The 6,598-nt window shown below is 43.3% G+C and overlaps 1 pseudogene; it reads right to left on the bottom strand.

Annotated features, from left to right (window-relative positions):
* Positions 1-2,461: 2,461 nt before the first annotated feature.
* LOC110300785 lies at positions 2,462-2,773 on the bottom strand (annotated as a pseudogene).
* Positions 2,774-6,598: the final 3,825 nt, after the last annotated feature.

The following is a 6,598-nucleotide window of genomic DNA, read 5'->3' as shown; positions in this document are numbered from 1 at the left end:
TGAAGGCCTGCTTTTCATTCCTTAACACTGTATAAACTAGTGTGCAGAGAGAATCTCTTGTGTACTGTATGGATATATCACTTGCTAATCAAAAACAAAAAACAAAACAAATCAACAAACAAAACAACCTATGGTCATATAGGGAAAGGGTCGAACAGAATGTGGGTCATCCAGTAGGATTCTGGGAGAGAGTCAAGCACAAGAATTTGCCCCAGGACTTGAAAGAGGACAATGCATGAAAGCTGAGCAGAGGTAACCAGCCCCATGGCAGAATTTAAGTCAGAATTAATGGGATGTTATGTTAGTTATGAACTAGTCGGAGAACAAGCCAAAGCTTATTCTGGAAACAAGGATGTAGCTCCAGTAAACACCCCACAACACTGGTGTGGAAGCACGGAAGATGTGGAGATAGGAGGACCTGAGTTGGATGCACAGCACCCACGTGGAAAGTCAGTTGTGTTTTCCTACATCTGATATCCCCGTGCTGGCCAGGCAGAGGTAAGGAGGATTCCCTGGGAATCACTGGCTTAGCTTAATGGGGTCCCTTCATGAGATCCTGTCTCAAAAACTCAGGTAGGCCGGATGTGTTGAAGCACATTTTTAGTCCCAGGACTGTGAAGGCAGAGGCAGGAGGACCTCTGTGAGTTAGATACTTATAGAGTGAGCTATAGAACAGCCAGAACTATATAGAGACTCTGTATCAAAAAAAAAAAAAAAAAAAAAAAAAAAAAAAGGATAAGGAAATATCCAGGTGGAGAGTAGCACCTGAGATTGACCTCTGACCTCCGTACACACAGGTGAGTCTGCAAACATGAAAGGGGTTGGAGCGGGCAGAGGGAAAAGGAAACAATGTAATTATATTTTAATTTTAAAAGAGAAATACTTAGTCAGATATGGTGGTACATACCTTGATCCTCTGTGAGTTCGAGGCCAGCCTGATCTAGAAAGTGGGTTTCAGGATGGCTAGGGCTACACAGAGAAGCCCCTGTCTTGAAAAATCAAAGCCAACAAAAACAAAAACAAACAAACAAATAAAAAAATAAGAGAGAGAGAAAGAAAGAAAGTAAGTAAGAAAGAGAAAGAAAGAAAGAAAGAGAGAAAGAAAGAAAAAAGAAAAAAGAAAAAAGCTGGGTAGTGCCTTTAATCCCAGCGCACGCCTTTAATCTCAGCACTTGGGAGGCAGAGGCAGGTGGATTTCTGAGTTCCAGGCCAGCCTGGTCTACAGAGAGAGTTCCAGGATAGCCAGAGCTACACAAAGAAACCTTGTCTCAAAAAAACAAAAAAAGAAAAAAAAAGGAAAGAAGGAAGGAAGGAAGGAAGAAGGAAAGAAAGAAAGAAAGAGAGAGAGAGAGAGAGAGAGAGAGAGAGAGAGAGAGAGAGAGAGAGAGAGAGAGAGAGAGAGAGAGAGAGAGAGAGAGAGAAAGAAAAGGAAAGAAAGAAAGGCTCAGCGGTTAAGAGCTGATTGCTCTTCTAGAGGTCCTGAGTTCAATTTTCGGCAACTACATTGTGGCTCACAACCATCTATAGTGGGATAATGGGATCTCATGCCCTCTTTGGTGTGTCTGAAAATAGCTACAGTGCATTCATCCTATATATAAGACAAATAAATAAAATCTTTTTTTAAAAGATTTATTTATTTTATGTATATGAGTACACACATTAGTTGTACAGATAGTTGTGAGCCTTCATGTGATTGTTGGGAATTGAATTTAAGACCTCTGCTTGCTCTGGTCAACCCCACTTGCTCCAGCCAAAGATTTATTTATTAATATAAGTTCACTGTCACTGTCTTCAAACGCACCAGAAGAGGGTATCAGATCTCATTATGGGTGGTTGTGAGCCACCATATGGTTGCTGGGATTTGAACTCAGTACCTTTGGAACAGCAGTCGGTGCTTTTACCCACTGAACCATCTCACCAGCCCAAATAAATAAAATCTTAAAAAGAAAGGAAGGAAGGAAGGAAGGAAGGAAGGAAGGAAGGAAGGAAGAAGACTTTAAAATATGTAATGTTTCCAACTAACGTGTGACTCTGGGTAAGTCATTCAAGCCTCCAGACATACCTATTTCTATCTGTTAGACAGAGAACTGAGAACAACATGAACCACATAGGATGAAGACTGAGATATAGAACCATCTAAGTGCCAAACCTAAAGACAGAGCCCAAGGCCCAACTAAGAGGTACAGTCAGTCTTTGCCTGCTGTATGTAAGGTGAGGTGATTGTTCCAACACACAAAGAAATTACAATGTTTCTAAACAGGAAGACAAAGCTAAAATGATACAATGTCTTCTGACAAGTTGTGGCTTTTCTTTGTCTTTTTTTTCTCTGGTATTTTTGTTTGTTTGTTTGTTGTTTGTTTTTTGTTTTCAACACCTAGTATTTTATTCAGACAGCAGTCCCGTTACACATGGTCCAGGAACATCCAAATAAGAACTCAAATCGGAAGTGAAAGACTGGTCTTCAAACCTCATAGCCAACAATGCCACGTTTGCCTATGACCTCTCCGATATAAAACCACATCCACACCTCAGTGGCCACCAAACCAGTCAGCACAGCTTCCTTAACTGTAAGGTGTTTGAAGCTACCAGTTTTAGCACTTTGAATGATTTTTTTCAAACTCTGAATAGCTGTAGGGATTTCACCAGGGGTTGGGGGAACCAGCTCAACCTTGGCGTAGTGCCAAAATGTGGCCAATCGAGGCTTCGAGTAAGTCACGGCAGCGGCTACCATTGACGGTGCCTTCTCTGCGAAGTTACGGATGATCTTGGCCATGGTCTAAGGTCTCTGGTATGTTTTATAATCTTCCAACCAGTCTTTCCTTCCATAGGCTTGAGTTTCAGTCAAAGCAAAATCAGGATATTTAAATCAAGGGTCTGACCTCCAAATGCAAGTCATTGTATATTCATGCCCACACATCCGATACATATATATTTTTGAGATAAGGTCTCTCTATGTATCCCTTGCTGTCCTGGAACAATCTGTGTAGACCAGGATGGTCTTAAATTCACAGAGATCCACTTGCCTCTGTCTCCTGAGTGTTGGGATTAAAGGTGCCACCACCAATAAATGAGGTGGTTTTTTTGTTTGTTTGTTTGTTTGTTTGAGACAGGGTTTCTCTGTATAGCCCTGGTTGTCCTGGAACTCACTTTGTAGACCAGGCTGGTCTCAAACTCAGAAATCCATCTGCCTCTGCCTCCCGAGTGCTGGGATTAAAGGAGTGGGTCACCACACCTGCCATGAGTTTTTTTTTTTTTTAATGTGAAAAAAGAATGTTTAAATTGAAGACAGAGCAAGAGGATGATTATTTGAAAAGAGAAAAACTGTTAGCAGAACTCAAGCCCCAATCCCGACACTATGAATGATACTCTGTTGAGGTGGCAGATGGGAAATCTAACATAACTTCTGAGAGAGACTCTACCCAGCCCCTGGAACAGATGTAGAGACCTACAAGCAAACATTGGACAGAGCTCAGGGAGTCTTATGGAAGAGTTGGGGGAAGGATTGGGGGTTCTGGAGTGGTTAGGAACTTTACAGGAAGACCAATAGAGTCAACTAACCTGGAACACCATTCAAAGAGTATACACTAGCTGGATATAGGCCTTACACACAAAAGTAACAGATGTGCAGTTTAGTCTTCATGTGGGTTCCCCAACAACTGGAGCCAAGGCTGTCTCTAAAGCCCGTCTGTGGATCTCTAACTGGACTGTCTTGTCTGGCCTCAGTGGGAGAGGATGCACCTAACCCTGCAGAGACTTGATGTACCAGGGTGGGGGGAGACCCAGGGGATCCTCCACCCTCTCAGAAAAGGGGGGATGGGAAAGAGACTGTATAAGGGAGGACCAGAAAGGGGCGGCAGGGATGGCATGTAAAGTGAATAAATAAATTAATGAAGGGAAGAAAAGAAGAAAGAAAAGGACTTAGGCCAGGCAGTGAGTGGTGTGCATGCCTTTGATCCCAGCACTGGGGTGGTAGACGCAAGGAGATCTCTGAGTTTGAGGCCAGCCTGGTCTACAGAACAAGTTTTGGGACAGCAGGGCTACACAGAGGACCCTGTCTCAGAATAAAAGAGAGAGAGGATCTTACATAGCTCAAGCTGGTCTTAAACTCCCAACACAGCTGAGGATGACCTTGAACTTCTGACCTTTCTGTCCTTGCCTCCAGGTGGTGGGGCGACATTTGTGCACAGCTATGGCTAATTTCTGCGGTGCTGGGAATAGAATCCTGGATTCTACGCTAGCACTCCACCAACTGAGCCTTATCTTCAGCTTTTTGTCTATCTTTCTTTTCCTCTTGAGGCAAGGTCTTATGCTATAACTCATGATGACCCCAAACTCTCTTTTTCTTTTCTTCCTTTTTCTTCCTTTTTCTTTCTCTTTTTTCTTCTTTTTCTTTTTCTTTTTCTTTCTCTCTCTCTCTTTCTTCTTCTTCTTCTTCTTCTTCTTCTTCTTCTTCTTCTTCTTCTTCTTCTTCTTCTTCTTTTTTGACAGAGTTTTGCTGTGTAGCCCTGGATGGTCTTAAACTCACAAGAGATCCTACTGCTTCTGCCTCCTGCATGCTGAATTAGCCTCAAATCTTCAATCACTTTTCCTCAGTGTCTTAGGTGCCACCACCTGTCCTTGTATCTCCAGATGACCACCCACAGCTACTGGCTTTGTAAGCTTATTTTAATTACACAGTAGTTTTATAGTAGTTCTCCCTTTTCCTGCCTCTAACAAAATAAGTAAAAGGCAAGGAGACACCCAGTTCTTTCTTACTAATACAGTTTTCCTTTTCAGAGCTCCCAAAGGAAAGCAGCATTCTTCCCACCAGATTCCTGGATACTGCAATGGGAGCCCCCTAGTGGCAGAAGGTAAAATAAGACCTTGATTAACTTAGTCCAGATGTGAAGCCTTGGCTTCTCAACAATGATCAGCAAGGCAACAAATCTCAAAAGGTGCAATAGTGACACTTCATTTTTAAAAAAGATTTATTTATTTTATATGAGTATACTGTAGCTATCTTCAGACACACCAGAAGAGGGCATTGGATCCCATTACAGATGGTTGTGAGCCACCATGTAGTGGCTAGGAACGGAACTCAGGACTTCTGTAAGAGCAGTCAGTGTTCTTAACTGCTGAGCCATCTCTCCAGCCCCTTAAAACTTTATTTTTTTTAAAAATTCTCTGTGTAACCACCTTGGTTGTCTTAGAACTTGCTCTGTGGAGCAGGCTAGCCTCGAACTAACAAAAGTCCATCTGCCTTGGCCTCCCAAGTCCTGAGATCACAGGCATGAGCTACAATGCCAGTGACACTCATTCTTCTTGGTAAACAACAATTGTCTAATTGAACTCAAGGCCCTCTCAGTAAGAGCCAAATCACGCCTTGTACTGGTATCATACATACATAGCCAGCTTCCCAGGGTTAGTGAGGTCATGGATCTTACAGGAGAATTTATAACTGCCATTTTCCTAAACCAGCACAATTCTTAACTGCATTCTAAACACTAATCCTTACATCTACAGATAAGTGTAGCTCTCACCATTCATCAAAGAAACTTCTCTTCCCAGCAGATGGAGACTACTCTAGAAAGCCACAACTAGTCAAACACAGAGTCAACTAATCACAGGTGCCCTGCTCCACTCTACACCTACATTACAACTCCTGCTCCCAGATGGAGACTACTCTAGAAAGCCACAACTAGTCAAACACAGAAACAACTAATCACAGGTGCCCTGCTCCACAGCTACACCTACATTACAACTCCTGCTCCCAGATGGAGACTACTCTAGAAAGCCACAACTAGTCAAACACAGAAACAACTAATCACAGGTGCCCTGCTCCACAGCTACACCTACATTACAACTCCTGCTCCCAGATGGAGACTACTCTAGAAAGCCACAACTAGTCAAACACAGAAACAACTAATCACAGGTGCCCTGCTCCACAGCTACACCTACATTACAACTCCTGCTCCCAGATGGAGACTACTCTAGAAAGCCACAACTAGTCAAACACAGAGACAACTAATCACAGGTGCCCTGCTCCACTCTACACCTACATTACAATTCCTGCTCCCAGGGCTCAGGGAACATTGTGGGAAAGAGAGCAGAAAGACCGGAAGAGCCAGAGGACCAGGACGTGCACTGTGAGACGGTGTCTCCTAGCAATGGCAGGAAGTTTCACTTATAATACCCCAACAATATGGCTGTCAACACAGGAGATGAGGAACTAGAACACCAGTACACAATGCCAATATGGAGTGGGGATATCTCACCACAGGGCCACAACCCCAGACAACTGCAAGCAACTAAGGAATGCTGAGAGCAGGAGAAACAGTCTATCTAAGGGAAGAGTCCCCAGTTGGTTACCCACTGCCAAGGGATCCACCCTGAAATCACATGCATACAAGTAGCAATAAAGAACTGGGAAAGCTATGTTTGTATAGTTATGTGCATGTGCATTTCCTATTGCTTAAGTCTGTTTTGTTTTGTTTTGTTTGAGACAGGGTTTCTCTGTATAGCCATGGCTGTCCTGGAACTCACTCTGTAGACCAGGCTGGCCTCAAACTCAGAAATCTGCCTGCCTCTGCCTCCCAATTGCTGGGATTAAAGGCGTGTG

Source organism: Mus caroli, chromosome 8 (genome assembly GCF_900094665.2).
Source record: "Mus caroli chromosome 8, CAROLI_EIJ_v1.1, whole genome shotgun sequence".
Classification (NCBI taxonomy): domain Eukaryota; kingdom Metazoa; phylum Chordata; class Mammalia; order Rodentia; family Muridae; genus Mus; species Mus caroli.
Note: the sequence above shows the minus strand (reverse complement) of the source record. Positions and strands in the feature narration are given on the sequence as shown.